We start from the raw sequence: 20,387 nt of genomic DNA, 5'->3' as shown, positions 1-20,387 counted from the left end.
CCCGAATCCTGAGACTTGAGTAGTCCTCATTGTATCTACAATGAGAGGCAGCTTCACTATACTGTGTTTTCTGGAATGATCAAAATTTTCCTATTTCATTAAAAATGTTCTTTAAAAAATCTGTGATATAGACATTGAGATAGAGAAGCAGCTGAGGAGACCCAGGAGTGGCATGGTGTGGCGTGAGGGGCAGGGCATAGTATGAAGCATTATGTCCCCCACCCCCAAACCCTGTGAGCACAATTGGCAACCATTTGCTACCACATTTTAAAGTTGTTTTCTTAATGTATTTTAAAAGTATATTTGTTTTAATTTCTTTTTGTTATGTGAAGACACACGTGCCAACAGAAGCACATGACATCAGAGGACAGATTTGCAGTACCAGGTCTCCTTCAAGCCTCTCCAGGCTCTGTGGATTGAGCTTAGGTAGCTAGACTTGTATGGCAAGCTCTTTACCCACTGAGCCATCTTGGCAGCCCTAAAAAATATTTTAAATATAGAAAATCCAACATAAATTTTCTCCATGTTTTCCTTGGAGTAAAACTTGTCCATCTAAATTTGTCATTTGGTGAACAGCTGCAGCCACTCCAATGCCTGGTATTTGTCTCAGTTGCTTGTAAAGGCCAGCCTGGAGTCGCTCTCACTGTCCTCAGCCTACAGCCTGGTGCACACAGGTTAGGGAGAGTTAGGGATCAGCCTAATGGGCAGGGGTGTTTGTGGGTATGAGCAGAGGAGCAGCCCCCCCCCCCAAATATGGAATGGGATGACTCCAAGAGGAAGTAGACAGACTGTCAGCTGTCCTTACTGAGCAGCCTGGGCACATGGGTCCCAAACTCTGAGTGTGGGTTTAAAGTGTCTAGAAACGTTGGTGACCGTCTCCTATACAGCGCAGCATCACCGAGGGCTCATGGACTGCAGAGGTAGAACCACAGGGCCTCAGAGCCAGGCTCAGGAGAACCATTGAACTGTTCAGATGATGGGGCTAACACACTTGGCAGAGGAGCATGTTGGAAAGAGGCAGGATGGACAAAGGGCACTGTACAGTGTTCTGGAGGGTCATGTGGGGTCCATCTACACACCCAGGAGTTACTCGAGCCACAGGCGTTTTAGGAATATGATGGTCAGCCAGTTTAGTATAGATCCGAGGGCGTGGCAGTCCCCAGTATTCAGGGAGGAAACCACTGTTCTTCACAGCTTTTAGACTCTTTGTTAGCATGGTGCATGTGTGTATATGTGTTTGTGTGTGTGTTTGTGTGTGTGTGTTGTCATGCTGATGAGAATTAGGCTTATGCCTGGACAGTAAATACCAGTGACTACAAACAGGTTCATCTTAAAGATGAATCCAGTTTGTAAATTCACACACATCTGTGTACCAGTGTTGTAAAAATTTTAAAGCACTTAAAAATTCCCCCCTCCCAAAAATCTGGTGTTACCACATTCTGTCATATGCTTTAATTTTCTTAGCTATTTCCCTGCTGTTTGACATCAAAACATCTCCAGTTTCTATTTTATTTTTGTTGTTGGTAAATTCTCATACACTCACTAAATTACTTTCTGTCTAAGATGTTTTCTTCTCCTCTCTCTCCCCACACATCTCTTTTCAGAATTACTTCCTCAGAATAAATTCCAAGGGGTGGGATTACTTAGTCAAAAGATGCTGTTTCTTTCTGGCTTTGGAATCAATCCCTAGAACATTCCCCAAAGCTCTCACCCTCTCTTCCTTCTAGATTTGTTTCCCCGTTTCTCCACAGCTGCCTTCGCTCTCAGCGTAGGGCTGGTTTTCAGTTAATGATGTAATGGCTTTTACATGGTGGGTTATTTTTTTCTATTTGCATCTCTCTGTCTCTCACTCTGCTCAGAGTTGCTGTACCTATCACACCACCCCAGCCCAGGCCACATACCATGGTGCCCTTGACACCCCAGCATGGAGCCCCAAGCAGCAATGGACAGTCATCTTTGTTTGGGTGGAAGCTACAACATAACACAGCATTTAAAAAGAAAGACAGTTGAAAGATGTTTAAACTATAAATAGATTTGGAGACATCTCTTACTTGGTCAAGGTGGTTCCAGCGTGAACGCAGACTCCAGGAGAATGTTTATGTCTTATTTAATTCTAGAGCACATCAAAGTTATCACGTGATGAGTGATTCAAGGCAGAGATAGAAGAATCACCACCAAAACCAGCTCTTTTCTTCCTAGGCACTCCCTAATTATCAAGATGGAGCACCTCTACCCTGGGGCCCCTGATGGACAAAGTCAGTCTCTCTCTCTCTCTCTCCCTCTCCCCCCCTCTCTCTCTCTCTCTCTCTCTCTCTCTCTCTCTCTCTCTCTCTCTCGGATTGGGTCAACCCTGCTCGCTCTGGTCGGCCCCGCTTGCTCAGTCCTTTTTTGTGCTGGCCCAAAGATTTATTTATTTATTATATGTAAGTACACTGTAATTGTCTTCAGACACACCAGAAGAGGGCATCAGATCTCATTACAGGTGGTTGCAAGACACCATGTGGTTGCTGGGATTTGAACTCAGGATCTTTAGAAGAGTAGTCAGTGCTCTTACCTGCTAAGCCATCTTGCCAGCCCTGGACAAAGTCTCTTGCTTATCAGTCCTCCCAGGGAGCTGGCTCTGGTCTTGCCCTGGTCACTTCCTGGGCTCTCCATTCCCAAGTCCTGGGACACGAGCCACCTTCCATGCCACCTCGGTCCTCTGTGCCTCAAGTTTTTGTGACTAGAAGTTGGTCCCTCCCTGTCAAAGGGGCTTTTGATCTTCAGGTGGCCTCAGCTCAGCAAGAGCCCATGAATGGGCTGCACAGGAGCACCCGTGCTGCACTTCCCAGGGTACACACCTACATGACTCCTGTCCTGACGGTCATAGGTGACAGTACGAGCTCTCTTACTGTGACACCTGTTTCTCTAAATGTGATTATCATGGCAAATCCACAGTTTCATAGAGGAAAACTAAGGCAGTAATAGCTTTAGCTAACAATTCAACCCTAGTATATTCCCCAAGAATCAAAAACATAGGTATTTGAACAAAAACACAAATAATTTGCTAATGGCAGCACCATTCATAATATATGACACATGGAAACACCTAGCACTTAGGACAGGCTAAATGCCACTAGTGGTGAATTTTATGCCGTGTGCATTAATTGGGGGCTGGATAGACAGCTCAAAGTTTATGAACACTTCCTGTTCTTGCAGAGGACCAGGGTTTGAGTCCCAGGTTCCACATAGTGACCATCATCATCTATAACTAGGTTCAGGGAATCCAACTTTCCTTCTCACCTCCATGGGCACTAGGCACACATCTGATGTACAGACATGCATGAAAACAAAACACTCATACGTGTAAAGTAATCTAAAAATGTTTTTAAAGAATACAGTTCTGCAGCAGGGTGCTATGTTAGTAAAAGCCATGGAGGCATCTATACATGATGGAAGCAGAAATAGAAACACAAAATGAATGCAAGATGCACCGCATGCTCCAGACGCTTCCGTTTGTGCCTACAAATCTGATTGTTCTGGAGAGGGCCACCATGATCTTGGGGGACACCTGCTTCATGCCCAGCACTATCTACATAAAGTGCTTTGTCTCTATGGTCTCCTGGCAGCCCCCCCCACACACACACACACACAACAGACCACAAAGCTGACCTGAGAGCCAGGACAACACTCACCCACTGGGCCCTGTGATGCCCCACAGCTGGCACCCAGGCTTCATCCAAGACGCTCTTGTTGGGAGTATCTTCCATAAATGGACAGGAAGGTTCCTAAATTCATTTGCCTGCTTTTAAAGGCTGCAGAGACCTCCATCCTCTTGATGCCTGCTTCCAGGGCAAGGTGACCATAAGTAAACAAACTTTCCAGCTTTCTCATTCAGCCAGGAGGGCAGCATAGAAGGACAGCAAGTCTTGCCGCTCTCAGACAGACTCTGATGTATGCCAGGCTGGTCTCACCTTCACTACAGAGCCAAAGAGTGACCTTGAATTTTTGATCTCTTATCTTCTAGAATTGTAGGATTATAAGCATGCCCCACCATGCCTGGTGTCTGGGGTGCTGGGGATTAAATCCAGAGTCTCTCTTTTTTTTGTTTTGTTTTGGTTTTTGGTTTTTGGTTTTTGGTTTTTGGTTTTCGAGACAGGGTTTCTCTGTGTAGCCCTGGCTGTCCTGGAACTCACTTTGTAGACCAGGCTGGCCTCGAACTCAGAAATCTACCTGCCTCTGCCTCTGAGTGCTGGGATTAAAGGCATGCGCCACCACACCCAGCAAATCCAGAGTCACAGTCACTCTCCTTACTGAGCTACACCCTAGCCCAGCTCAGACATCACCTTCTAGTCCCACCTTCCTGTTTGCCTTGTTCAGTGACTCTGGTCTGCAGGCTCTGTTGGTGCTCTTGACCTCTGATGCAGCCATGGGCAGAGTGGCTCGAGAGAGAGATCTGGGACTTGGCTCTGCCCCTTGCCAGTGTCTGGCTTTCAGACATGTTATATAACCTCCCGACCCTTGTTTTCCCCAGTTAGAGAATGTATGTAATGGCAGTGACTGGAGCAAAGCATGGGCTTCCCCTGGTTACCGTCACACCTTGGTTATGCCTGTCATGCCATTATTTACTCCCTGACACCTCTGTAGGCCCTGCAGGGGTTATGCTGGCCTGAGGAACAGTGGGCTTCTCAAGACATACGTGTTGACTAAGGAATGGAAAGGCTTTTAGCACAATGCGTGGGAAATAGGAAACACTAAGGGATGCTCCCTGATGCTGCAGTCGCAGCTGCTGTTACGTTTCTCATTATTATTGATTTGTTGAAAACTTTCATAAGGTAGCCCTGAGTCTCAAAATGACCTTCCAAGGTTGGGGTGCTCATCTTGCAAGTGCTGAGCACAGAGACTCAGGTTTGTTATGGTTCATTTAAACACCAGTAACCAGCTCATCACTGCCCAAACCCCCTCATAGGAAGGAACAAGCCCATCAAGAACCACTAACGATAGGAAACTTTCTGAGAGTCTGCATCTTAGAAATAAGCACATTTTGTGGGAGGCTGAACAGTTCTTACCTACGTTTGGTGTACACAGAGTTTCTCTTGCTTACAAGACTAGACTTTTCAGTTCTGATGAAGCAGGACTCCCCAGCTGTGACCCACCAGGGGTGCTTTATGTACAGCCCCATGGGGCCAACCCCCTGCTGGCCCTGGGGCTTTCATGGGAGGCATGTTGTCAGGACTCAGACAGTGACAGACAGAAGTGGTGGTGTGTCTGGTGGCCCTCACTATTGTGTATGAGCTGTTACAGAACTTGGCAGAGACTTGGTGAATGGAGCCGGTTTGTTCAACCAACTGCTTGGTGAATGAAAAAATTAATATATTACTGAATGAATGAAGAGCCATATGCTGGATACCCTGACAGTTTACTGGGATTGTTCCATTTCATGCTCAGAATGTACTCGGAGTGGAGCAAATGCTCGGATGAGTTGATGCCCAGAGGGGTGAGGTTACCTCTGGTCATCCTGGTCAGTCTCAGGTCTCCCTGCTCCTTGTGCTGCCCTGAAGAATAGAGAGCTCCTAGCCACAGGGACCTCCCCTTCCTGGACTGTGGGTTTGCCACAACCCAGTTTTGGTGCATCTCAAGGAGGCGGGGCAGGGAGGAGCAAGCTGCTATCCAGGTAGGCATGGCATGTTGAACCTTCCTGTGGACACAGCAAGATGTGGGGCCACGGAAAGGGGTTATGGTGCGGGGAGCAGAAGCTAAGGTGTGTGTCCTTGCAACCCAGGCCCTCTGTTTCTACTGATGTCACCAGCAGTGCTCAGGCATTACTGAGCTGTGCAGTGGTGGCAAGGTCCACGCCTTGCTTCATTTCATCCTTGCCTTGCAGGAGAGAAGCCCTCATCTCTGGTTTCTTGATCCTGAGGCCAAAACATGGTAGAGGGCCAGTGAAGTGTCCTAAGGTCACTGGGAACAAGCCAAGGCAGCTGGCTCTCCCCATAGACCTCTTGGCTCCAGGGCCCCACCCATTCTAGGTTGACTTCTTACAGGCTACTTGATCCTGGAGCAGCTGCTGTCCTTCATGAGCCTGTCTGGCCTTCCACTCCCAAGCCTAGCCTGTTCACTGGTCCCTACTGGTGTCTTACTGTTGACTCAGTGCCTGAGATGAGAGATCTCCCAGGGCTGGGCAGTAAGGTGCATGCAAGGCAGTGCTGATGCCCACGTGGTTCTGAATACCTGTACCCAGCAACCTGGAGGTGCCAGGCCCCAGAAGCCAACAGCAGCTGTAATTCAGCTCTGGCTTCTGGGCTTTTGGTTACATATACACTTGGAACTGAGTCATAGGACCTGTGCTGGCCAGAGACATTTCTAGTCCCCAGAAGGACATGTCTTCTGTGGCTCCACCCTCCAGAACTAGTCTCAAGGTCAGGCAGGTCAGGGACCATGGGGCCCTGCCTGTACCTGGCATCGATGCGTGACTAAAAGTTCAGGACTGAACAACAGGACCCCTGGAGCTACTAGCTATGGTCAGCCGGCTGAAGACAGGACTGTAGCCAGCCTAGACCAAAGCGTGGCTCCTCTGACTGCTGCCTAGGGAGACTTTGGAAAGCTCTCCTGCCTTTCTGAGTCTTGTGTGCTCCACAGGGTCAGTGAGGGAAATGATATTTCTCTCGCAGGTTGTAGGTAGGTCAGCTAAAGAGACAGTTCTCTGAGGCCCAGGATCTGGTTCAGGGTCAGTCTTCCAATGGCACAGGGCTATTTGTCACAGAGAGGCAGAACAAAGCAGAGTAAAACAGGGCTACCCGTGGATCAGCTCTTACACCCCAGAATCAGACCTAGGGTACAGTCTTGGTCTGTTGCACACTCACCCTGTGACCTTAGACCAGCCTCTTAGAACCTTTTGAGGCAGGACTCCATGAGATGGTGCAGGTATAGGTCTCAGCTCCATGCTCAGTGGCGTCCATCACCAGCACTAGCTTCTGCTAGCCTGTAGCCATACTTCCTCCCTGTAGTGAGGCTGGGCTCTTGGTATGGGAGCTTCCTTTGAGCCCTAACTCTCCCGGGGTCTCTGCGTGTGGAATGTGGTCTTTCTAACTCTGTGTCCCCTGCAGTCAGTTACTCGTCCCTCTCGTCCCATGAGAGTCTTCTTACTGGTGACTCTAGGCCATGCGTTGATCCCACACTGTTGTCAGCTTCGATAGATGCTTCCTGTAAAGAGTGGGCAGTGATGGGCACTCTTGCTTCCACCTGTGCTCTACACATAGGAAGTAGGCACAAAACACCATTGCCCCACCAGAAACTGGTCTTCACAGAAATTGCCTACCTTTTATGTCAGCAATGTCCATTCTCGGAGCCTACCATTATCACCCAGGTCACATGCAACCCTCAAAGCTTCCTGAGTGCTTGCTTTATGACCCAGTGGTGTGGGCAGCCTGCCAGCCTTCCCAGACCTCTGACAAGGCTGTACACCTCAGATGTGACCCACTAATGGCAAATTCAGAAACTGATGTCAGCTGCCTTAGTCTGTAGTGAATTAATACACTTCCATGAATTTATATGGAAAGAATGAGCATTGACCACATTTTATGCTATCGGAAATTGTACAGTACTTTTTTTGGGTCTTTATACCTAAGTACCATAATTAGTAAGGGAAAATATTTTTCTTCTTTAAAAAAAAAAAAAAAACAAGCCAGGAATGGTAGCATAGGCTTATAATCCCAGGACGTGGGATGTGGAATCAGGAATGTCAGTAATTCAAGGTCACTGTGTGTAACATGTCCTGGGTTAGATGAGACCCTATCTCAAAACAAACAAACAGACAGACAGACAAACATACAAATAAACCAAAGAATTAAAGCAATTGGCAAATCACCCAACACGTACTAACATTTTGTAGATAAAATTTTCTTCCTGAATTTTCCTCACACAGGAAGCAGCTGGAAGGACCAGTATGGGCTATTTCATTTCCCAGCCAGTCTGGTGAAATATGAGGTTCAGGGGAAGCAGACCAAAGAGAGCCCAAATCTTGCTTGGAGGGCCAGGGGTCACCTCCATAGGTTTGGGGTTCGCCCTTTCTCTGGACTTGTTCACTTCTGATTTTAGTTTAGTTTAGATGCTTAGGCAGGATGTATCTAGGGACAAGGCTCTTTCCTGGAACAGGCTGAGTTCTTCTGAGGGACAGGCTGTGCCCTGGTTAGCTGTTCCCAGCCCCCCCCCCCATTTCCTCAGACAGGTTTCTTCCCTTGCCCCTTCCCATGGCAGTGGTGGGACTTGCCAGGCTGGCCTTCTACACTGACCACCCTGTGTCCCATGGCGCCCACTTGTCCCCTTGTTGCCTCTGATGTTGTTTTGGCTCCAAGGTTGTTTTGGTTTTTGAGGGTCTGTGTTTGTTTGTTTGTCTTTGCAATGCTAGGGACCTAAGCCCAAGCCTCGTGTATGTTAGGCAAGCTCTGAGCTGTGCCCTGCCTTAACTCTGAAGTGTGCTTTAACTTAGTTAGCCCTCTGCCCCCATTTCCTCTCAGCCACTCTCCTATCCAGAAGCCTGTCTTCTTGAGCTGTATTTCTAGTGCTCTGTGCTCTGTCCCAAAGCTTGGACCAAGCTGTTGAGGGGACAGAGCCCTCTCTTTCTGTGGCCTTGCTCTGTAGCCCGGGACTTAGGTGATTTTCCATGTCCCATTGCTGGGTTGTCTTTCCGTGGACTGTATCCGTGGATGTGGTGAAATCTATGGGGCTTTGAGGTTTATCAGCATGCAGGCATTTGGGTCTCTTTCTGGGCACACTCCCAGCCTCTCCTGCCAGTAGCAGCCGCAAGTGCACGTGAGCAGAGGAGCACAGGGAACGCCAGGGCCCAGGCCAGCTCCTTCTTCCAGTCTTGAACTTCTGAGAGTAAAGGGCAAGCCCTGATGATCTCCCTTTAGAGAGACAAGGCCCAGAGTTACTCAGTCTCGGCCCTGCACATCTATCTTAAAGTGTGTTGAGCTTATTTATAGATTCTAGCCATAATACCCCCACCTCACCCTGCTCTCTCTTATCTACAGGAATTTTAGTGACCACTAAACTGAGGGAGGATCTGTGAGGGTTAATTACACATCCCCATCCCCTCCTCACGCTCTTGTTGCTGTTGTTTTTCAAGTAGCTTTACTGACTGTCCCCTCTGTTCAGATACTCTGCAGCCCCTTGGTCTCCACAAAGGCCTGTGAAGCTATAGGCAGCAACCAAATCAGTCATAAATTAGGATGCTGGATCTTGAACACAGATGTCTGGCACCCCCACAGCTTCCCTCCAGTGTGCATGTGGAATTTTGAGCATCAGAAATAACTGCAGCCACTAGGTTCCTTCATTGGAATCCTGTGTGGCCAGTGACTTGAAGTAGGCCACCCTCTGGAGTTAAAGCAAGGTGAAGGCAAAGAAGGGCACCGTAGTAAACACCACAGATGTCAAGGACACAACTAAGCCATTTTCTGTCTCATCTAAGAATATTAATGTTTCATCGATTTGTGCCTCTTTCAAATGCCTTTCTTCATCAGGCTACTAGGATCAGGGCCTATGCCCTGGCTGGTGCTCTACCCCTATGCCTAGGATAGATATGGGAGGCATTCTGAATATCTGTATTATCAGTACCCTTGCCAATGACAGTGGCATCACTAACTGAGCTGTGTCCTTGCAGCTTTCCAGGTGGTCAGCAGCCATGCTCCCCTCACCCCACAGCATCCTCTGATCGTGTAGCAAGGGTATCCTGATGCCCAGTGTGGACAGCAAATCCTACTGGGACAGCAGCAGTGTGCTGCTAGGAAGGGAGGTAGAATGGGGTAAAACTGGTGCTGGATAAATGGACAAAGAAATTGCATGGATTTCAAAGAGGTGCCTACGAGGCCAGAGCCCAGGGTTCAAGTGTCCTGAGTCACTGTCCAAGAAAATTGAGTTCTGGTACACATAGGGGACAGATGTGGTTAGTTAGGCCTTCCACTGTGCAGCCTGACCTAGCCGGTGCTGCTGGCCCAATGGCAGAACAGCCACAACACTAGTTTCTTCCGGCTCCCCCTGCTGGTTGGGTTGCAGCCCCTGCCCATAGGAATGTGCTGGGAAGCAAGGCCAGGCCTGGGCTGTCCAGATCTGGCTGAGCAGCAGGCTCCGACCATAGTGGAAGAAGGGTGGGACTCAAGGAGATGGCCCCACTGTACTGGCAAAATGGCTTTCCTAATACTTCCTGGAGGGGATTTGCGTGTATCCGTCCGTTCACTGTAAAGAAAAATGGGGGACTCCAACCATCTAAGCCTGACAACCAAAAATAAACGAGTGCAGGTAGAAGAGACCTTCGGGACTTCACTGCTGAGAGAACAGAAGAAGATCTGCTTTGAGAAAGTAGAGATCAGTGCTGATCTACCTAGACCTCCAAATATCTGCAGCTCATTTCCCAGAGAATGCAGGGAAATTGATGACGGAGGCCCAGAACTCTCCATTGAGTCATGAATAAAGCCGACAGCTTTGGTTTTTTTTTTTTTTTTTTTGGTGTACTTAAAGACTAAGCACCAAGTGGCCACAGATCTGAGTGTATTAGGGGAAATGGAAAATACTTTGGCAACTAAAGCAGCCGTCTCTGAGCTCACTCTCTGGCTGGGATCCTGATGGCCTGGGACGTTCGGGGAGCCTTTTTGTGCACAGTAGCAGATTTCAGAGCCAGCTCTGGAAAGACAAGCTTGCGAGTGTTTTGCTTGGCACGTGGCAGCCACCGTTCTACCAAATGTAGGCGCAGGTTTCCGAGTCTTTCACTTTGGGAGTCATCTTCCATTTCCTTTGATGACGTTTGCACCTCTGGATACTCTTTATAGCACTCAGAGAAAGCAGGGTGGTTAGCTTAGAGATGACAGGCCAGTGCTGCCCCCACAGGGTGGCTGTGGAGTGGGGTGGTGCCAGCCGGGGGAACTAGTCTCTTCCACCCCGCAGCAGAAGTTAAGGGTCAGAAGAAGAGCCATGCATGCAAATACACCCTCAGCTTTGGCTCCAATTCTCTGAGCCCTGTTTTGTGCACCTCAGTGGTGGATCTGAAGACTCTAGAACCAGGCTGCACCTAGCCTTGACCTGTGAGCATGGTATCCATGCTGTAACAAAAGAAGGGGCAGGAAAGAAAGGAAGGAGGGGGGGAGAAAGGGAGGGAGGGAGGGAGGGAGAGAGAAAACTAAACAGTCTTGCTGATGTTGAAGTGTGTCTTCTCATGGCTGATGCACAAGTCAATGGGATGAGACAAAGAAAGCGCATGTGAAGTAATGAAGGCGCACATGGCACAGCCACTGTTTACAGATAACACCATTAGCCACTATAAGAATTATGCAGTGAGACAATTTAGGATAACCAACTGAGGTATAATAGAAAAAATTTATACTACATTATTAAAATTAGATGGAAAAATGCCCAGGCTTATTGCTCCTCATTTGAGTAATCCACCTTATTGAAATAAAGGTAAGGGACGGGCGGTAAGATGGCTCGGTATGGAAGAGGTTTGTTGTCAAGCCTGAGTACCCGAGTTCCATCCCTGGACCACACAGTAGAAGAGAAATAACAATGGCTGACAGCTGTCCTCTGAGCTCCCTAGGGCTGATGTGCACATGCTAAGTGATAGGTGCATGTTCCCTTTCTGTCTCTTCTGTCTCCCTGTGTCTGACTTCCTAGGTGAGAACCCAAAACTTTCATAGTTAAAATCAAAACTAACAGAGACCCACAGTTTGTCACCATGGAGAGAGTAAGACATACTATGGAGTGCTCAGTCCTAAACGGCACACCTGTGTCAGACCCATCTTTCCAAAGCTCAGCGGCAGCTCAGACAGAAAGGATGTTCAGTACACTACAGTGCTGCTGTACGAGAGGGCGGAAGGACGTCCAGTACAGTGCTGCTGTGGCTGTGGAGTCTCCTCTGAGAACCATGATGTAACCCGGGTGTGATCTCCCTCTTGAGCAGCTTGGGAGCTGTTGGTCAACACTGAGGTAGGAGTCTGCTGCACCCTAGGCTTCTTATGCTGTGATGCTCATGGTCATGGTTCATAAGTGGCGCCACTGGGCAGGCCTGTTGGAAGTTTGCATGGCGCCTTCTGGTACCAGGAAAGCTATTCCCTGCAGAGGAAGATCCAGCTTGAGTCCCCTGGCTCCTGTGTCCTAGTTGTATGGTGTTTTCAACAATAGGGACTTTCCTTTCGCCTCTGAGGGGCAACCAAACGTAATAGCAGTAGGCTCTAATATTTTGAGTCTCTTGGACATCTCTGACCAACAGCTCAAAAAAGGGCTTCTCATAGCTGGTGTTGGGGTTTCTGTTAGATAGTCTATGGCTCTGTGGGGAGCGCTATCATCTGGTCTCTTCATTCTTTAGGAGGCCCCAATGGCCCCTTGTGCCAAATCTGCCAGGCTTTACCACAACAGATATACCAGTCCTAAAAAAGAACTGCAGATCGTTGTGGCTTTCTTTGTGCTCGGAAGCTGTGGGGATAGTGTCTGATTTCCTCAGGAGGCTTTATGGATGAGTGTTAGGAATCAAGTTGATGTCATGCTTCTCAATTTTAGCAACTTTCTCAAATTTTTTTTTAGTTATTTAAAAGGTTTTTTTTTTTTTTTTTTTTGGTTATTAAAGAGTTTACTGAGACTTCTTGACACAACTTCAAGAAGTTATTTGTTTCTATCAAGCATTTGTTTCATCTATCTTGTTTGTTTTTTTCCCTTATTTTTGAGAGTTTCATGCATATATACAATGAAATATGAGCCCATCTACCCACATCTTCTGCCTTCAGATCCTCCTTTTATTCCCCCTCCACAGCCTCTCCCAATTTCATACAAGTTTTTTAAAGTAACCCACCAAGCCCATGTGGTGCTGCCCAGGAGTGAGTGGGGTGGGCCATCCACTGCAGCATGGGAACTACAGAAATGATGCCCTCAATAGAGAACTCTTCTCCTTCCCCAGCAGCTACCCACTACCAGAGCTCCTCAGTGTGGTGTGGAGCCTGCAGGTTGTCTCCTGTCTGTGCCAGGATTTTGGCCGGCTTGATCTTGTGTTGTGGATTACTTTAGCTGCTGTGAGTTTGTGTGCCATAGACATGTATGTCAGAAGACAGCGTGGCACAGGGCTTCTCTAACCTCTCACTCTTACTGTTCTCTCCACCCCTCTTCCACAGTGTGCCCTGAGCCAGAGAGGAGATGGGGGGGGGGGGGGCAGATACAGATATCTTACCAAGGGCTGAGCTCTCACGCGTTCTCTCTCTCTCTCTCTCTCTCTCTCTCTCTCTCTCTCTCTCTCTCGTCTCTCGTCTCTCGTCTCTCGTCTCTCTGGTCTCTCTCTCTCAAACATATTTTTATTGATTATTTGGGAATTTTATACAATGCACCCTGGTCACCCTTACTTCCAAGTCTGTCCCCTTAACCCTTGTAGCTCAAAAAAGAATCAAACAAAACAAAACACCAGCCAAGTCCAGTTTGTGCTGTCTGTACAGTCACTGGAACATGGCCACACTCTCGGTGGCCAGCCCTTAAAAGTGAGTCCTTCCCACTAACCGCACCCTGCCAGAGCCACCTACCATGGAGAGCCACACTTCAGCCTCCTCTCCACATCTCCTCGATGGTTTCCTTCTAGGTTGTTAGGGGTGTGTGTGTGTGTGTGTGTGTGTGTGTGTGTGTGTGTGTGTGTGTGTGTATGTGTGTGTGTGTATGGGGAAGGGAGGTTATCACAGGAGTCTTCTATGTTTCTCAAATGTGAGTCCTCAGTCATCAGTACCAGTACAGCAGATGCTTCCTTGTCCTTCATAGTCAACAGGAGTGAGGTTCATGGGCTTCTACATGGTTTCTGGTGACAGCACTGATATCCACCCTTGTGTCAGCAAGTGCCGTGGACCTCAGCATCGTCTCTGGTGGTAGGATGGGTCATGGACACCAACATAGTCCAATAGTAGCACGGCCTGGGGACATTAACATGGCTTTAGGTGGCAGCATAGACCAAGGATATCTATCTGTATGGCCTTCCATGGTAATACAGGTCATGGGCATCAGCACTGCCAGCCGCAGCACTGCCCAGTCATGGTCCCCAGTGGCAGTGGACCACAGACATCAGCACAGCCTCAGAGGCAGTGCAGACCTCTCACACCTGGCGTTCCCATCTCTCCAGTGATGCCTGCCCTCTTCAAAAAGCAGTTTTGTGGACCAAGGTTGAGAGCAGTCCAAGTCTATGGGTAGAACTGTAGATATTTTGAAGGCATTTTAAAAAGAAAGCTGCGACTGTTTTAACTTCTCTGCACACTTGGAACCATTTCCCTTCTCATCCCTACTTATATGCCAATCTTTTTAAATTTTTATTTCCCCCTTAATCATACATATTAAAAGCTTGACTGCTTTATTTTTTTTTTAATTCTTTGTTTGTTTGTTTTCTAAGACAGGGTTTCTCTATATAGTCCTGGCTATACTGGAACTCACTCTGTAGGCCAGGCTGGCCTTGAACTCTGAGATCCTCCTGCCTCTGCTTCTGAGTGTTGGGGCTGCAGGTGTGCTCCACCACCGCTCCCCCCCCCCCCCCCAGAATTAAACATCAAACATCACCTTTATTTGTCACTTCTGATATAGAAAATTTTATGGGCCAAGAAGATGGCTCAGTGAGGACAGGCACCAGCAGCTACAGCTGACCCCCTGAGTTCCATCTCCAGAGCCCGTGTGGCAGGAGGCAGGAGACTACTTCTAAGAGCTGTCTTCTGGCTTCCACATGTGCATCGTAGTGTGCATAAATGTCATTTAAATTTTTCAAGTTATTTCTGCTTTTGTGTTTTTATTTGTTTTTCTGCTTCTATGAAATGAATAGTCTCCTTTCTTATGTAAAGTGTTAATGTGCCTGCAGCTGCATTTCTTTCCCTCGGTTACACAGCTCCGTGGCGTATGTGCATAGCTTGTAGTTTGTGAGGCTTTCCTCTCTTCAGTACGGTTAGTTTATACAATTTGTTTTCACTCCCTGGGCAGAAGAGGGGATGGAGCTGCTCCAGACCCACTGAGCACGTGGGTTCTGAGCGTGGGGGGCCTGATTTCTCCCAAAGGAAATCGGGGTTGTTTCCAAGAGTGGGGAGTAGGGTGTTGGGCAGAGCAATGCGTCAGCTTCTTTTCTTTTGCCAATAAAGTTAATGAAAGATCAGTGAAAGTTTTTTACACAGCACAGTGTCCAGCGCAAAACAAACCCATTACCAGTACACAGATGGCTGCCTCCCTCACGCTTCTTACCTGCTCTGCCTCACGGCTGTCTGGGTGGGTGGGGGCCTCTGGCTGGGCCATCACCTCCTCACGCCTGTAGATCTCCTGAGGAACCTGAGGCTATGCCCTCATTTCCTAGGGAGGCTGGAGGGGGTGGCATTCTCCTGCGCCCCAGGGGTCAGTCCTGCTAAGGGACTCTGCCCACGTGCATTTGCAATTACTAACAAGGCCATGTGCTCACACCGGAAACCATGTCTACTCCCCAGCTGACACGTGACTGCCCCATGCTGAAAGCCTGGGAAACATTTGTCTCTCTGGCAGTCAGAGGCCACAAACTTTCCATAAGGCCTAGACTTTATATAAGGATTCATTCTGAAGTTCCCAGTTTGCATGATAGATGTTAATTGGCAGGCATTAATTAATACAATCGTCTCCATCCTCCTCTCAGGGAGCCAGGGCTGCCCGCAGACAGTGGGTCTGCTTGCTGCTGTCTTAAAGACCAAAGCAAACCACGCAGCTCTAATGAGCAGGCACTCTGTTATTTCATTTGGTATTTACCAGGATGGTTTATGGGGTGGAACCACACAAGTGTAGCTCTGGGGGCCAGCTCCTCATTTCTGAATTCTGAAAGTCATCTTTTCAGGCAAAGCAGAAAGAGCGTGGAAAAAAGTCTTTCATCTCAGACTTTGAAAGAGAAAATAGAAAGTGGTAAAATGGAAAAGCTGCGTGTTCTCCTGCCGGGCAGGTTTCTTTTCCCCTCGACACAGCAGAATTTTTCCATATTGAAAAGATAGGGGTGTGAGAAAAACCAAAACCAGACTGGGGCTGGAAGTGAGACAGGACGGCCAGGAAGAACAAGGGTGCAGTGAGCCTTCCCTGGGCTTGTGGGGCTCCAGGCCAGCCATGGGCTTTGGCTCAGCCTGGCTGCCTGCTCCTGGCTTGCAGAAGCCACTGCGCTCCACCAGGCAGGGGTCCTCTCTGAAGGCATCGCCTTTGTCAGCCGGTACAAAGGTGGCACAGGGCAGAGGCGAAGTTGGGGGAACCGTGTGCCTCAAAGGAAGGCTAGTCTGTGAGCAGGCATGGTTGTGTGAGGTGCCCCCAGGTGAGAGGCTACAGCTGCACGCCTCCCATTCCCAGCTCAAGCTGGGACCCTCTTCTTTGGGCCAGCCCATGCCTCCCAGTTCCTACCCCTAGCGCTGCTGTCAAGACAGGCCTGAATTCCCACCCCTGTCTTCTTGGAAGCTGTGGGAATTTGGCCTACCCTTTTTTCCTCTGACACCTCAGTGTCTTAACATAGTGTATGGACAATTGAGAGTAAAGGAGCCTGAGACCAGCAGCACGTCCCCCTCCCCCGCCTACATGATGGACAGCGGTTCTTCCCGTCACCTAAGCCTCCCTCACTGTGTCAGTACCTCACAGTCTAGCCCAGTCCCTTGGCACCGCCGATCCCCACTGCAGCCAAAGCCAGTGGCTGGCCCAATTACCGTCTGTGGTAGAGGGCCAACAGCACAGTGTCATCTGCTGCAGTCACTGTCTAAACAGGAACAGGAGCTGCACTATCCCAGGCCAGATGGGCTCCCAGCACTGGCCCAGCTACTGGGTGGTCCCATGCGGCTGGTGTCTGGGGACCTACCTTCCACGGTTATAGCAGTTGTAGCCAGACCATCCCTCCCATGGCCACCCCTCTGCTACTCCTAGCCGGTCTGTGTGGCAGAGCTGGCAGGGCCCCCAGGTCTGGGTGGGCCACTGATATAAGGCCGGAGACTAATGTGCTCAGGCAGGCCTGGGATGTGTATCAGGAGGGAGGAGCCACAGCCTCCCTTCAAGCCCCTCTGGAGAAGGTTAATTCCACAGTAGAGAGGAGGAGAAAGAACCAGAGCCTGGGCACCTAGGCCCTCGTCCAGCTGTTAGATGTCCCCATCCTGCCTCACTGGCTTCCGGGTACTGCTGGCAGCCTGGTGCAGTGTATGACAGCTGGACAGAGCTGTATGTGGATCCTGCCTTGGCCACTTTGCCACTGTGTGGCCTCAAGAAAGTAATGTAGCCTCTTCTAGTTTCAGTCCCTTTGTCCTGTAGAAGAGGGACCATCGTTTCCTGGTGGCCACATTGTCCTTGAAATCAACAATCTGACCGAATCTTCAGTTTAGGACCAGGATGTAGTAAGTGCTTAGTAACCCTGAGTCAGCACCATCTTTTTTTTTTTTTTTTTTTGAACAGGGTTTCGTTATGAAACATGGGTGAACAAGGTTAGAGCTCTCTACCCACTGAACTACTGCTACAGCCTCCACCCCCAATCTTACCATCTCATCAGGTTGTTGTCTGGGGTAACACAAACATGCCCCCTGATTCTCCGTCTCCTCACCTCACGTTCACCAAGCAGCTCTGTGTACTTTGCTCTGGGGACGCGCATGCGCCCAGACCTGCTCCCAGGCTGTGAGGAGCCCTGTCAGGGAGGAGTCGGCTGTCAGGATTCAAGCATCTGGTTTATGTTGCAGGCCTAGAAATATCTCCTGTGGTTGGCTAGTACAACAGAAAAGACTTCTCTGGGTTCCTGCACTGTTGGCAACAGCGCACCATTTCTATAGCCCTGGCTGTTGAGGGAGTACAAAAGTGTAGATGTCCGCTGCCCAGCTTCACAAGACTAGGTCCCCAGTCACTCACCCTGTCCTCACCACTGTGACATGAGGCTAACCACTCAGGGCCTGAGGTGCAGCAGGTGCTGGAGTCTGGGTGTTTTGCCGAGGGATTTAGGAACTCACTGTCTTAGACAATAATGAACCCCTGCCCTTCCCCAGGGTATGCTCAGCTCCTCTGGCCTTGGTTTGTAGAGCACTACTCAGGAATGAGGCTCAGGCCACACTGTCCCTTTGGTACAACACAAGGGACTCTCCAAGTAGAGTTGTGTCTGAGCAAGGGCCTCTCTGCTCTGGAGGCCAGTTGGATGAATATGGGCAGCACATCCCTGCAGAGCACATCTTAGTACACAGTAGTGAGACTGTATGCAGCCCTGCATCTCTTCAATCTCCTTTTCCCAGAGGTGCTGGTCTAGGAAGGGACAGGGCTTCCCAGGGGACCCTAGGAAACCTCAGTCCCTACCTCCTGCCCTGCTTCTGGGCTGAGCTGCTGGCTGGCCTCTGAGTCAGCCAAGCTGGAGTCTGCTCACCGCATCTGGAACCCCCCCACGCCATGGCCCACATCCCTCCATCTCCACACAGCACTGGGGGATGCTTTTTGTTGTGGTCTCAGCCATAATGGGATTTCCAGGATTGCCATGAATCCTCAGGGAGGCAACTGAGTTACACTCTTTTTTTTTAAAGAGCAGGAAAAACTGAGTTCAAGAGAAAGAATGAATCTGTGAAAATCAAGCCTACCACACTTAGAATGTTTAATCAAGGAAAATTATTATTAATTATTGAAAATTAGAAAACAGTGGCATCAGAAGGAAAGGGACTGGACAGGGGCCTGTGAGGAGCCAGCAGATGCTTCTGTGAGCTAACGGTTTCCCAGAACAATTGAAGCGATTTTAAAGGCAGACGAGTGACTCATTGTACCCAGCATCCGAGTGAGTGAGTGAGGTCCTCCGTGGTGGCAGGAAGCCTGAGATGGAGGAGGAAGCCGAGGTTCCACTCTCATCTCTGTCACTTACCAGTGGTGTGACCTTATGCCAATTTCACATCCTCTCTGAGCTTCCTTTTCCTCCTTTACAGAGTGAGAGTTGGAAGGATAAATAAGAAAACGAGTATGTGCCTGGCATGGTGGTGCACATCTTTGATCTCAGCACTTGGGAGGTAGAGAAATGTCAATCTTTGTGAGTTTGAGGCCAGCCTGGTCTATAGACTAGTTCCAGGATAGCCTGGTCTACCTAGTAAAACCCTGTCTCAAAAAACCAAAAAGAAAAAAAAAAAGTTCTTATTTTTTTCTTCAAACAGATTGTCTTACTGCACAATTATGTAATATATAAAAATATATACAGTGCATGTAAACTATAACTATATGCTATTACATTTGCCATTTGTAATATTTGACATTACAGAATTGTCATGATTTAGTGTATAATCATTTTGATAAAGTTAGATATTCTAAAGCTAACATTTTCTAATAATGAAAGTCTCTTTAGGATTTACTACATTTAAAGTCATTAAATGTAGAAATCTTACATTTTTCAAAGATTTATTCTTGTCATATTAAGTTCGATGTTTGCGTGTACATGTTAGTACACATGCCCACGGAAGCCAGAGGCACCAAATCCCCCTGGAGCCAGAGTTATAGGCAATCACAGCCTGCCTGTCACAGGCTGGGGACCAAACTTGGGTCCTCTGCAAGAGTAGGGCACACTTGCACCCTCTCTCCAGCCCCGGAGAATCTGAGAGTAAGGGTGAGCCTGAAAATCCTGGGCTGTGGATGTGAATACCATGCTACTGAGTGTTTGAACTTATCGGGCTATCTGTTGGTTGTAGCACGCCACGGGTTGTAGCCTTTGTTTGTTTGTTTTGTTTTGTGTGTTTTTATTGTGCTTTGTTTTGGTTTTTGAGACAGGGTTTCTCTGTGCAGCCCTGACTGTCCTGGAACTCACTGTAGATCAGGCTAGCCTTGAAATCAAATCAGAGATTTCTGCCTCCGGAGTGCTGGGATTAATGGTGTGTGCCACCACTGCAGGGAGTGTTGTAGCATTTTGTAAATTCACTTTTTATCCCTGGTAGTTCCTTAATTTATGTGTTTAAATGTGGTGTTGTTTCATGTATTCTCCGTTGGCATGTCTTTATCCACACCAGCCATATCTCTTTGTCTTGGTCATCTTCTGTCTTGAGTTGTACTGTGCATGGCTTCTCCTGCCCAGGCCCTCCTGCATTATGAATCAGCGTTGATCAGGGAGCACCTTGAAGGGTGTGCCATTCCCTTCTCTTTATTATCGCCAGATAGTCTGTAGTGCAGCTTTGCAGTCAGCCATCGGAGAGCCACGTAGAAGCCCTTCCCTTCTTCCTTCTCCCCCAACCCCTGCTCATCACTGCCCATCAGTCCTGGCTTCGACTCACACCTATTTTTGTTGTTGTTTTGGTATTTCGAGGCAGGATTTCTCTGTGTAGCCCTGGCTGTCCTGGAACTCACTCTGTAGACCAGGCTGGCCTAGAACTCAGAAATCCGCCTGCCTCTGCTTCCCGAGTGCTGGGATTAAAGGCATGCGCCACCATGCCCGGCTTGACATACATCTTATT

The 20,387-nt window shown here is 48.6% G+C and overlaps 1 protein-coding gene and 1 long non-coding RNA gene across 24 annotated transcripts in view; one reads left to right on the top strand and one right to left on the bottom strand.

Annotated features, from left to right (window-relative positions):
- The window catches only part of Ralgps1 (Ral GEF with PH domain and SH3 binding motif 1), a 238,081-nt gene that overhangs the window by 176,027 nt on the left and 41,667 nt on the right, over window positions 1-20,387 (top strand). The gene's annotated exons all lie outside the window — the stretch shown is intronic.
- Window positions 10,463-20,156, bottom strand: Gm13528. 2 transcript variants are annotated; one of them, XR_866131.3, is made up of 3 exons: window positions 17,475-20,156; window positions 13,527-13,904; window positions 10,463-12,078 (listed from the first exon to the last, which is right to left on the bottom strand). It is a non-coding gene; the product is annotated as a predicted gene 13528 (long non-coding RNA). The 2 variants fall into 2 exon arrangements; XR_003954029.1 differs by having other exon boundaries at window positions 10,463-13,904.

The sequence above is a fragment of the Mus musculus genome, chromosome 2 (assembly GCF_000001635.26).
Source record: "Mus musculus strain C57BL/6J chromosome 2, GRCm38.p6 C57BL/6J".
Lineage (NCBI taxonomy): Eukaryota > Metazoa > Chordata > Mammalia > Rodentia > Muridae > Mus > Mus musculus.
This window is presented reverse-complemented; position numbering and strand designations above follow the sequence as displayed.